This window comes from Engystomops pustulosus, chromosome 7 (assembly GCF_040894005.1).
Source record: "Engystomops pustulosus chromosome 7, aEngPut4.maternal, whole genome shotgun sequence".
NCBI classification, from domain to species: domain Eukaryota; kingdom Metazoa; phylum Chordata; class Amphibia; order Anura; family Leptodactylidae; genus Engystomops; species Engystomops pustulosus.
In genome coordinates, this window is record NC_092417.1 from 155,523,276 (window position 1) to 155,537,021 (window position 13,746).

Sequence of the window (13,746 nt, forward strand, 5' to 3'; positions counted from 1 at the left end):
GTTTTTCACGCATCAATTGCCATAGAACAAACTCTGACTGAAAACTGATTGCACTCTGATGCAAAATGTGCGTTTTTCACTGACCAAACCCTGATCGCACCCTGATCAAACTCTGACGTGAAATGCAACGCGAGTGTGGAAGGGGCCTTAGATTTTGATATATTGGGCATTTTGGTAAGTGCAGCATTTTGATACCTTACATCTTTATGATTTTTATGATTTTATTGATGACAGCAGAGGGGTCCGGGGGTCTATAATGAAGGACACCACACAGTAAGGAAGACACAGACACAATGAATAAATTACAATTAGTTTTTATTACTGTAATTTTTTGTTTTGTTTTAATTTTGAACCATCCAGTGTAAATTATAGGATTTACTGCATAAAAAGGTGTGAACCAGAGGAAGGTGAAAATAACCCCCATGTGAGGGGGAAAAAATTCCTTCCTGACCCCAAGAGCTGGCGATCGGCTGCTCCCTGGTTCACTGCAGTGATAACGCTGGATGGGGCCCTGTCACACTCAGGCCGGCTGCACACGTGGACGGTCCATGAAAATCGGACTATACATTGGATGGATTTCAGGATGTAGCACAGTCCAGGGGATGGGACTCCCTTCATCACATATGACTACAATGCACAAAGTCACCTCCTCTGCAATGTGCTCAGGGAATCCCTTCAGCGTACTGTCTATTTTTCACAGACCGACCACAGATGTGTACAGCCGACCTTATACAGTGCGTTATCTTATATCTAACTTATTCTTCTATAACTATATTATTCTTATATAATTCTTATCTACCTTATATCTCTCTCTATATTATTCTTATCATACACACTATCACTGCTGACAGGTTCCCTTTAAAAGAGTTTTCTGAGCTACAAATACTGATGACTGATCCTATGATTTCCCATTCTCTGTCTATCAGCTGCTGAGTACAGCTGATATGTGGGGGTGCTGGGTGCTGCCCCAATCTGATATTGAGGACCCATATTTCATATATATGTTATCCATAGCCCAGAAAACCCATTTGAACTACAATTTACTTAACTTTAGGGTTTTTATTTTTTTCTTCTATACTTATCACTATGATCTATATCAGTGGTGGCGAACCTATGGCACTGGTGCCAGAGATGGCACACGAAGGCATCTCTGTGGGCACACGGCTGTCTCCCAGGCATGGAGTTTGCCAGACATGGCATCTTCCTGCAGTCTCAAGCAGTCCAAGTAGTGCCCTGCTATTTTAAAGTGACCCATCTTGTGCTGCTTGGTCCTATCCGAAGAGTGAAAAGGTGTCGGATTGGAGCTCAAAGATTCTGGTAGCAATAAGTTTGTTGCTGCCTAAATTACTGTGTTGGCACTTTGGGAAAAGCTAATGGTTTTTGGGTCTCATTTTGGGCACTCGATCTCTAAAAGGTTTGCCATCACTGATCTGTATAATTCTTATATGTTTTGTTCCTAACATTTTCTATAATACTTTGTATGACTATTACATACTACTTTATCTACTACACGTTATATCTACTTCATAATAACTTAATTTATATCTTATTACTATACCTATGTTATTCTTAGCATATTGATATCTTATTTATCTTAACGAGATATCTCTTATACCAGTCATATTTATATTTCCTATTTCTAATTTTTTTTCTCACATTTTTCTTGTATTTCACTATACAGTACTACTATACTTACTAGTTGTATCTACTGCTTATCTAGGGTTTATCTTATATCTTGCCCTTAACACACTATGTCATACATTTTATATTCTATTACTAGCTTATAGTATATGTAATTACTAAATTATTCATATCACTTTTATTTTATACATCTAACACTATAATATCTATAATGTTTTCTGTTTATACAGCTTTAAATAATGGAACTGGGGGGTCTATGTATGGGGAGCTGCATATAATAGTATTTGGAGGGGTCTGTGTATAACGTAATGGGGGGGGGGGGGGGGGTTTATACAGCTGCATATAATGAAACGGGGGTCTATGTATGGGAAGCTTTATAGAATATGTAATGGGGGTCTGTGTATGGGGTCTGTATATAATGGAGCTGGAGGGTCTATGTATGGGAGGCTGTATAGAATAGTATTTAGAGGGGTTTGTGTATGGGGTTTGTATATAATAGAACTGGAGGGGTCTGTGTATGGGGTCTGTATGTTATGGAACTGGGGGTCTGTGTATGGGGAGCTGTATATAATAATAAAAGGGGGGGTCTTTGTATGGGAAGCTGTATATAAAAGTATTGGAGGGGTCTATAGGGTGTATGGGGTCTGAATATAATGTAAAGAGGGGTCTGTGTATGGGGTCTGTATATAATGCAGCTGGGGGGGGTCTATGTATAGGAGGCTGTATATAATGTAATGGGGGTCTGTGTATGGGGTCTGTATATAATGTAATGGGGGTCTGTGTATGAGACGGTGTGTATATTGGAACTGGGGGGTCTATGTATGGGGAGCTGTATACAATAAAACTGGAGTGGTCTGTGTATGGGAGTTGTATATAATGGAAATGTGGGAAATCTGTGCATGGGGAGCTGCGTATATTTGTACTGGGGGGAATCTAAATCTGTGGGGGGCTCTATAAAATGAAACTTGGGGGAATCTGTATATAAGAGGCCATATTTACTTCTATATGGGGGTGTTCTGTATATAGGGGCAGGATTTTAATTAAACTGGGAGCTGTATATGGAATATGTATATAATGCAATTGGGGGTTCTGTATATTAGGGCTGAATATTATGATAATATGAGGCCTTTATATTCTTGGGGGTTACATGATGCGTTTGCTTTGTGTTTTGAAACACATTGTAAGCGCAGTGGAAAAAACTCGTCACCAAACACTTAAGTGTTGGGTAAGTAGCAACGATAAGGAGAAACCCCCATTGTTACTGATATAAATAACTTACACATTTGCCTTTTTGGCTTTTGGTGATGAGTTTTTTCTGACGCGTTTGAACTGGATTTGAAAACACAATGAAAACTCATCATGTGAACCTGGGCGAGCACACGTCAGCGCGTTGTAGAGGAGGAGGGATTACGCTGCTCACCTCTTCCCTCTCCATAGCAAATAGCGCCGCACGGACGCAAACATGAGGAAAAATAAAGCATGTTCTATCTACTCCCATGTATAGTTTGGTGCTACACGTGTATGGGGATGTATATATGTCCACAAACCTGTGGCCAGATATACGTCCTCCCACGGCTTGTGTGAATGGGGCCTAAGGCTGATCTGTGGGGTTGCTGGGTGCTGCACCAATCTGATACTGAAGACCTATGTTGTGTATATATATTATCCATAGCCCAGAAAACCCATTTAAACTATAATTTACTTAACTTTAGGGTTTTTCTTTTTTCTCTTCTATACTAATAACTATAATCTATATTATTCTTATACTTATGACCCATAACATTTTCTATAATACTATCACTATTACATACAACTATATCTAATATACTATGTTTCTTCTTCATAATAACCTAAAGGGGTTTTCCCATTTCAGCAAATCAATGTTATTGTTTGTATTATAAAAAGTTCTACAATTTTCCAATATACTTTCTGTATCACTATCACTATTACTAAATATAAGTAATAACAATACAAACAATAACTTTAATTTTCTGAAATGGGAAAACCCCTTTAATTCTTTTTATCACTATAACCTAGAGTATTCTTTTCATATTGCTCTTACTAATCATCTAAATATCTATTATACCAGTGATATTTATCTATTTTCTACACCTATTTCTAACGTTTTAAATAATTTTTTTACACATTTTTCTTCTATTTAACTCTATTACTATACTTACTGGTTGTATCTACTTCTTATATATTGCCCCTATCACACTGTCATATATATCATATTCTATAGTTACTAAATTATTCTTATCACTTTTATATTATGCTTCTAATTCTATAGTATCTATAATACTTTTTATTTCATATTTGACCATTTTTCAAGCCTCAAAACAATGTTAGTATCAATAAAAGCTCAAACAAAGCTTTGCTGCGATGATGACGTCACATACTAATGTGGCCCCGTACCATACATAGTTTTGGAGGCCAGAAAAACCTCTAATTCTATATCAATCTTAAAGTTAGTTTGGGTTCGCATGGTGTTTTTGCCATACATTGATAGGATATATCGGGAGGACTCCATGTATGGCTAGGACATACCCGCTGTATGCCGATACCGTGAGATCCGTCCCCTGGTCCCTCCTCCTCCCCCCTGAATGCGGGGACAGAAGGGGGGCCGTGAACATCGTCAGAAGCCAGTGATAGGCTGCTACCGATGTTCAGGATATTTAACCAGTGATGTTACTGTGGACTCCCTGTGCGTATGCTCAGTGGAGGCAGGGAGGACGCATAATGCTGCATCCGCCCCCCCTAAAGATTCTATTGGCTTCCACTGATTGTAAGTGTCGCTCAGCAGGAGGGAGCAGGATGGAAACATGTATGTATGTATGTATGTATGTATGTACATGAAATGTATTTCTCTGTCTGTCAGTATATATCTATGTATATGGAGGGAGTTTTTCCGGTGTATAAAAAAAAACACTATGTGACCCTAACCTTAACAGCGTCTTCATACAAAATTTCTGGGGAGCAGTGAGACCTATAATGAGTTGCATTATTTTTTTCTACCTATCTTCACACTTTATGATTTGTAAAGCGCTACAGAATATGATGGGGCCAATGCCAGCACACCCGGGCAAGTGCCGGGGCGCAGAGCTGCTTGGAGGGCCCACTAGAGGCAAGAGAGGTGTCCAGGGATTCAGTTGAATAGAATAATATTGCCTTGGGGCACTTTCTCTGCTGCAAAACTTGGGAGGTACAGTACAGTAAAAGGTCTCGCAGACGCTCTGTTTCCAGGGGCCTACTTATACCTGGAGCCAGCCCTGCATGGCGCTATATGGATAAAGGTTATCATTACTATTCCTCTATTTCAGTGCTGATTCTGGTCTCCATCGCACCGGAAGTGATGCCACATGACTGCTCATGAATTACCTGTAATAGCTGAAGAGGCCTGGACTGACAGCACTGGAATGGAGGAATGTATGAAGGTGAATTTTGCTGAATGTCTTACTCTTATGTGCTCCCCAGAAATTTTAAACAATGCAATAAGACCCCCTAATATATTCTATATGCTAACAATACATTTTTTATGTGTTTTAATATGACTGGTGCTAAGTTATACTTACTGTACCTTAACTTACCTAAAGAGCATAGAGATCCTGGCCCTTACTCTGTCCATGAACCTTCTTACAGGGATGCAGGACCCGGTGCAGCAGGATGTTTCCTCTTCCTCCTCTGCTGCCTCCTCTGCAGGTTCTTCTTCAGGTACTTCTGAAGTCTCAGCTTCAGGCTCTTCTGAAGTCTCCTCTGCAGGATCTTCTTCAGGTACTTCTGAAGTCTCCGCTTCAGGCTCTTCTGAAGTCTCCTCTGCAGATGTGTCCATCGCTGACTCCTCGTCCAGGATCCTCACGCCGTCATCAAGTTTCATGTAGATCGGCTGCAATAGATCAGAAAATGGTCAATTTGATGGAATAATCTGAGAATTGTGTGTGAGATTTATGTCTATATTTTATAAGTCTCTTACCCCGTCCTGGGAATCTTCATTGGAGTCTTCATCCTTGGAGAAGTAAAGAGAAAACATTGTATTAATTATAAGGAATCCTGGATCTGATCCATCCAAGTCCAGCATCTCCATAGTTTGTATGTTCTCACTGTCTTTACATTGTGATACAGTCACATCTATGATGACATTTCTGGGTTTTCTTCCATTACAGGAACAGAGAAGTAAATGTAAGTGTTGTCTCTGTGTGCAGCGCTACAGAACATGTGAGCGCTATATATGTAACTGGATGTACATTGTATAATTGTATCACATTGTCCTCAGTGGAGAACAGGCAGTGAAGTGAATGTGTCACCTTCTAGCATTGGGAATAGCAGCTATAGACATTCATGTGATGATATGAGGATTATATTATGTTGTATGTTCTGGGGGTTTGCTGGAAGGACTTACATAGCTCTCAAGGATCCGCAGTCCAATGGCTCTCGCCTGTTATAAGAATATTAAATATAAAAATCATAAATTATTAGTCATTTTCTTCTCCTGCAACTTAAGATAAATCTCTAGAAATATTTGGAAATGATAATAACATAAGACACTGATGTTCAGGGGTCTCTGGTCTTGTGTACAGTAGGTAATGGCTTGTTCCCATCTCTCCCCCCTCCATGTGATAGACGTCTTGTTATGATGACAGTATAATATGACATGTAACATAAGAAGACGTGTACATGTACATATGTGTAAGAAGCGGGAAAGATCTGAGCTCATGTTCTCACCTTCTCGAAGGTGAACTCTTCCTCCCGGAGATCCCTGAAGAACTGGACAGAGGACACTTCATGGTTAGTACAGGGTATAAAGTTATTACCATAAAGGATGAGGATTGACATTTTGTGGAAGGGATTTTAGGATATAAATAATATCTAGACATCACTGGTCCTTCTCCTGTGACCCCTGAAGACAATGACTGACCCCAGGCACATCCAGCCTTGGCCCCATGTATGCAATGAGACAAGGGGACAAAACTGCTCTAAGGATCAGCCATGGGCTCCAGGTATTAAAGAACCTAGAGATCCTATTAACATCTCCTGAATTGGTCTCTCCCAGGTGGCTCATGGAGGGGTAGCCTGGGTTTTCTAGAGAACAGAGATCCCAGTGATTGTGTCCTGACTGATTGGCAGGTTTATACAGAAACATGGCTGATTGGTGAATATCCACTTTGTGTCTTTTCGGCAGGGCAGGTGCTATGGGTTGTGTATAATCTAACTCTGACAAGTTACACTTAGGTCTAGTGTGATGTAGGACCCAGTAGTATCACTTACATGGTCCTCGGCGGTCCTCAGGATATGCTCCATGATGAATAGAGGTGGAGGCTACAATAAAACTTCTTATTTTAGTTTAGAAAAAAAAATACATAAAATTCTGGTATTTAAAAAAATTGATAATTATATAAATTGGAACTTTATAGAAACATCAGATCCCAGCTGTTGGATGGAAGTCCCATAGTATGTTAATTAGATGATTGCCAAGTCCATCAATTATATATACACCATTTATATTAAGTTATATAGATACATTCTTTTCTATGTCTACCACATCCACCGAGCGTTATTATCTTCTATTAGCACGTTGTAGACTCGAGGAATGTTTTAATTTTCAAATAAGCTTTATAATTTCTATCCATTATACCAGATATTCCCAAGATAATTTAAGTTTAATATGCTAATGAGGTACTTTGTACACCAAGGTTCCTGTCTGGACCATTCCTGTCTTCTCCCAGTACTGCCCCATGCTTCTTACATGACAAATCTCCTGTGTGATGTATGGAGATGGTAGTGGTGTACATAGGCAGGAATGACAGTTCTCCAGGTGCTGAGGTCATGACATTGGACTGCCTCATTTACATACAGATTCAACTGGGAATAACTTGGAATTGACATATTGGGCACAAATAAAAGTAAGTACAGTATTTTTTAAAATCATATTTCTATAACATGCTACCAGCTGATTATAATCCTACCTACCAGGTGGTGTGTGGTTTGTGACCCGTGTGTAATCGGCATCTGATGTTCCTTCACATGACAATAAAACTACAAAACACTGTCCGAGCCACAAACCTGGGGCAGGAATAGGAATAATTTGGGACCCAGGCACTTGGTTCGTAGAGGGATCATGGAAACCACAGGTGTGTTTGTGTGCCCATAGATACACACATTTAACTTTATATACGTTACTCCTATGGAGATAATGGTGCACGAGTAGGGTACCATCCCTTTCAGCAAAATATATATTAACTGGGCACTCAGTTGTATAAAAAGATCACAATTTTTTTATTGAAACATCAGAAAGCAATCCACGTCAAATTAAAGGGGTTTTCCCACAAAGGAAAGTTAGGCCCTAGTGCTGAGACCCCCGCAGATCGCGAAAACAAGGGGTCCGTCGGATTAATGGGGCAGACAGCCACACATGACCTTCTACTCATTAATCTCTATGGCTTTGACAGAAATTGCCGAGTGTGGCGCTCACCGATCTCCATCAGCTACATAGAGGTAAATGGAGCAGAACGGTCATGCACGACCATCTGCTCCATTAGTCTGAGGAGCGACAAGCGGTCAGACGGACCCCTCGTTTTTTACAATCTGCAGGGGGTCTCAGCACTGAGACCCCACTGATCAGCAAGTTAGGGCCTATCCTGTGGACTTTCCTCTGTAGGAAGACCCTTAATGTTTCGGTCTGGCTACCTTTCTCAGAAACGGATTGCTGGAGGGTGAAGAGAGGAAGAATGAAGAGACCGGTCTATGGCCATGGTGTATAGCCTCATATGGAATTGTGTATGATGACCGCCATAGGCAGCGTTTGTTTTCTATGGGGATCATCATACCACAATTCCATATGAGGCTATACACCATGGCCATAGACCGGTCTCTTCTATCTCTCTCTCTTTACCCTCCAGCAATCCGTTTCTGAGGAAGATCACCAGACCAAAACATTACATTGATGTGGATTGCTTTCTGTTGTTTCAATAAAGAAATTGTGATCTTTTTGCACAAGAATTGAGCGCCGGGTTCTTATATATTTTTACATAGAAACGCATATGTCTGTATACGAGTTGAGTCAATGGAGAGAACATAGACAAATTGTACATTTTATAGTTACTTTAAACCAGAATATTGGTCCAGTGTTGGCCCACATTGACACATCAGGACCCTTTCCCACAATATATAATCCCCTGATTCCTGTACATTTACCTTGTGCCCCATTATTCACACTGTTCCCTGTTAATAGAATGTGCCCCATCCATATACACCCTTTATACCCCTAATACTGTATAACCTGCACACCCCTTCTATACATTATCCCCCAGCAGTATGTATTATATATACCCCCCCCCCCCCCCCCAGTGCCCGCACTAGTAAAGTCAGGGGCGGCCGTATGAAGGATACACAGTTTATTCCATATGAGGGGAGTTTTAGGCTATAACTGTCCCCTGATGAAACTGCCCATATTATCCATTATTTGCAGGACATATTATACATAGAACTTTATAACCTTTTTATTCAATCTGTTTTACAAGATGATACAATACAAAGTAAACATCAGAGTACAATAGAAAACAAAGTAACATAAAATGAAACATTTCTCTATTCCTGATAAGCTTAGTACAGAGATTATGTAGGTAACACTGACAGCATTGGTGGAGCAGGCCAGAAGTGCCGACGCCATCATTGTCGACACATCATAGGCCTGCTCGTCCTCCGGCAGTCGCTCCAGATCTTCTCCCCACATGGCGGCTCCTGAAGAGAAGGGAACATGATAAAGACCTGGAGCTGTGATTGCATCTGTTACTACGTCTGTACATTTACTACACTCCTGTATTGAGGCCCATTTTGTATACCTTATTTTTTCACTGTAGTGAAAAATGTAATAAAAATCTTAAAACAAAAAAGATCTGGAGCTATTATATGGAGGTTATCAGGAGTATAACTAGAAGGGCGAGGAGAATGCAGATGTAACCAGGCCCAGGAGCCTTAGAAGGCCCATACAGCGTCTATTCACTATAGGAAGGGACCAGCACTATACACGATACATAATAGGGGGTCCCAGCAGGTGGACCCCCAGTAATCATGAGCTTGTAACTTATGCTGTACATAGGGGATTAGTGTCTATAATGGCAAAACTCTATAAAAGTTTAACTTAGACTTATTATTTAAACCCATTTTCAAGATTTTTGGGGGTAAAATGAAAACATGGCATAAATCTTATTCATTGGATGGAAACCATCAGGGAGATTGATCCATAGATTGATCCAGTTTCCAGGACCATAGATGTGTCAGGCATTTTATACTGGAATATAAGTAAAAGGCTTCTTATATATAATGTTGTTGGTTACTTTTAGTGTTTTCCTAGTTTTGTGTCCAAGGATGACCCTCAATGGCCGAGTGATATCAGTTATAGATGATAATGGACGTCCTCCCTCCATCACCCGTCATCCTGGGACCAGAAAACAGGGAAGACGCTGCCCAAAGCGGAAGAAGATCAATGATGGATCCAGTACAAGATATCTGTATCCATCCCCATGTGTAACAGCGAGTCTACAGAGGCCGCACCTTTACATGGTGTACTGCCTATATACTACCTCATATACTGTCCTGTGGGTAGTATATACATTGCCGTATACTGTCCTGTGTGTAGAGTATACACTGTGTACTGCCCGTATACTTTCCTGTGTGCAGTGTATACACTGGGTACTACCCGTATACTGCCCTGTGTGTAGTGTATACACTGTGTATTCCCCGTATACTGTCCTGTATGTAGTGTATACACTGTGTATTCCCTGTATACTGTCCTGTGTGTAGTGTATACACTGTGTATTGCCCGTATGCTGCCCTGTGTGTAGTGTATACACTGTGTACTGCCTGTATACTACCCTGTATATAGTGTATACACTGTGTATTGTCCGTATACTGTCCTGTGTGTATATAGTATATATATATGACTAGGACTTACCAACTGATGATGAGGAAAGTGCCACCTGCAATCAAACAGAAAAACAGCAACAAAGAAGCACAAAAACACAGAAATACACACAGACACAGAACAACAGATAAGACAAGACAGACAAAAATAATTCCCTCTGTGGCTCAGAAGAAGGAAATCCCAAATCGTTCCTCGCAGAAGACGAGACGCTGTGGACGCTCCAAATACTGACTGGCAGTTGGTCAGTTGCTGAGCAGGTGCCAGGTAGTGACCAATCACACGCCAGGCACCTGCCAGTCACATGACCTCTCAGCAATGTATCCAGGTGAGTGACAAGTTACATATTACTATCACTGATTCTGACCCTTCTGTTCTCCTTGGATAGAGAAATAAATTGCAAGGAGGCCCCCAGCTGCCACAACCAACATGGTGCCCCCTTCTTTACTGTATCTAGGGGTCTGAAAGCTACAACCTATCACACACTAGGTCTCACAATACATAAACCCAAGGGACACCAGGAAGACAAGCAACAGGGTCATTGTTTGCCCTTGAGCTTCATCCATTTATAAAAGAAAAGCCCCCAACCTGCAGCTCCTGTATACACTAGACTCAATGTGGCAAGTATTAGATCAGGGGTCCCCAAACTACGGCCCGCGGGCCACATGCGGCCCGCGGACCGTTTCTATGCGGCCCCCATCGCATCCGGCCGCGGCCACCGGCAGTCGGGCAGGGTCCTCCGTCCACTATTATTGCAGGTGGAGCGATGTGGCCGGAAAACCACCCCGGCGCACATCGCTCTTTGAACCTGCATGCGCGGCCGTGTGATGACGTCATCACGCAGCCGCGCACCTTTTTCTCTCCGACAGCCGCAAGAAGAAAGAAGACGCAGGAGCCAGAGGTGAGTATAGGATTTTTAATTTTTTTAAACAGCAGTAAAATTATTGTGCCGGCCGGGGGACCCTAATATATGAAACAATGCATTATGGGAGCAACATATAAAACAACTAATGATGGGGGGTATATAAATTAACTAATGGTGCGGGGGGGACATATAAAATCACTAATGGTGGGGGGACATATAAAACAACTAATAGTGGGGGGGTATATAAAGTAACTAGTGGGGGGGCATATAAAACAACTAATAGTGGGGGGGTATATAAAGTAACTAGTGGGGGGGCATATAAAACAACTAATAGTGGGGGGGTATATTAAGTAACTAGTGGGGGGACATATAAAACAACTAATGGTGGGGGGAGAAATATAAAACAACTAATGGGGGGCATATAAAACAACTAATGATGCGGGGGGACATATAAAACAACTAATGGTGGGGGGTTATATAAAATAACTAATGGTGGCGGGGGACATATAAAATAATTAATGGTGGGGGGACATATAAAACAACTAATGGTGGGGGGACATATAAAACAACTAATGGTGGCGGGGGACATATAAAATAACTAATGGTGGGGGGACACATAAAACAACTAATGGTGGGGGACAGTCTGGTAATTAATGGGGGGGCAGCATGGGAAATAATTAATGGAGAGGCGTCCCAGTATATTTAATAATTAATTGATAAATAATTAATTGGGCCAATATATAAAATAGTTCACAAGGGGGTGCAGTATATTAAATAATTAATCGAGGGGTGGCCCAGTGTATTACGGATGCGGTCACATGTACCGCTATTTATCCGGCCCTCCAATGGTCTGAGAGGGACAGTGAACGGCCCCCTATGCAAAAAGTTTGGGGACCCCTGTATTAGATAATCATTATGTAGACAATTTATACAGACATTTATGGATTTACAAACACCTCATCTGTGAGGAGCTTCCAGTGGAGCATCGGGTACGAGGAATAGTAACTGTAGTACTTGCTCCTCCAATTGTGTGAATTCTGTGAATCCCCTTTAACTTACCCAATACGTCCAAAAAAGTTTTGTTCTTCGTCTTACACATCACTTTCAGAAGTTTTTCTGTTACACTGGCTGCAGTGGCGTAACTAGAAGCTGATGGGCTCCAGTGCAAAGATTTACATCATTTAAAGGGGTAGTCTGGTCACAACATGTCACCCCTATCCTGTTAACAGGACTTATTGTCACTGGACATCTCCTTTAAAAAAGGTACATGGAGAGATAGCATAATAGGGCTCATTTACTAAGAGTCGCGGATCGCACTTTTGTCGGACTGTTCGCCTTTTTTGGGGATTGCACGACTTTATTTAACAAGTATTTAACAGGTGTCTGCACTGGGATTGTGTCGCACACGATCGTTTTTTGGCACAGCTGCGCTGCTTCCATGCGACACAAATTGTGGGCCGTGCCGTCCGACGATCAGACTAATTCGGAATGAACGCGGGATTTAACTTTCAAATTGTGTTGCAAGACAATGCACCACTTAATAGATGGTGAACTCTGTCGGACCAGAGCGGGAAAGCGACACATGCAGGATATCGGGCGCACAATCTTAGTGAATGGCGGCACAGTGCATTATCGTCGGACAATGCACTTTCGATGAACTCCAGCGGGAATGCAAGTTAATGGGGTTCATTTACTAAGGGCCCGATTCGCGTTTTTGTGACGGGTTAACCGAATTTTTCCGTTTTGCGCCGATTTTCCCTGTATTACCCCGGGATTTTGGCTCAAGCGATCGGATTGTGGCGCATGTGGTGTACTCCTGACCAATTAGGGAAGGTGCACCTGGACTGGTGAATGCTGTTTTTAGGTTAGTCTCTGCACTACAGGGTTAACTTGGCACTTTATTGAGCTGGGTGTTGCTAGAGTGTTTTCTCCTCCCCTCTGCTTCCTGTTTCCTGGTTTTATAAGGGGCTGTCAGCTACTCCTCTACCTCTTTGATCTGCGGCACCAAAGCAGTCCCACCTTCCCTCCCTACAAGTTGCAGTTTTATTTTGTACTGTTAATATTTTCCATGTTTTATAGCCCTGAAGTCCCAGATGGCGGAATGAAATGGAGAGAGGATGGATGTGCTGCTCATCTGGCCGACTTGTCATCTGGGAGTCCAGATGGGCATAGTGCAGTACGAGCCATTTTTCTTACAGAGATTTACCTAAAAATGTGTATGATGAGATTTCCAGGTTTTATAAAGAAGTGAGAAATGGAGAGATAATGGAATACTGCTTTGCTCGTCTGGCTGACTTGTCATCTGGGAGTCCGGATGGGCATAGTG

At 41.6% G+C, this 13,746-nt stretch overlaps 1 long non-coding RNA gene across 1 annotated transcript; it reads right to left on the minus strand.

The window, feature by feature from the left end:
* Positions 1-6,687: 6,687 nt before the first annotated feature.
* LOC140071136 (uncharacterized) lies at positions 6,688-10,761 on the minus strand. Its single transcript, XR_011849069.1, has 3 exons — positions 10,589-10,761; positions 9,269-9,375; positions 6,688-6,954 (listed from the first exon to the last, which is right to left on the minus strand). It is a non-coding gene; the product is annotated as an uncharacterized lncRNA (long non-coding RNA).
* Positions 10,762-13,746: the final 2,985 nt, after the last annotated feature.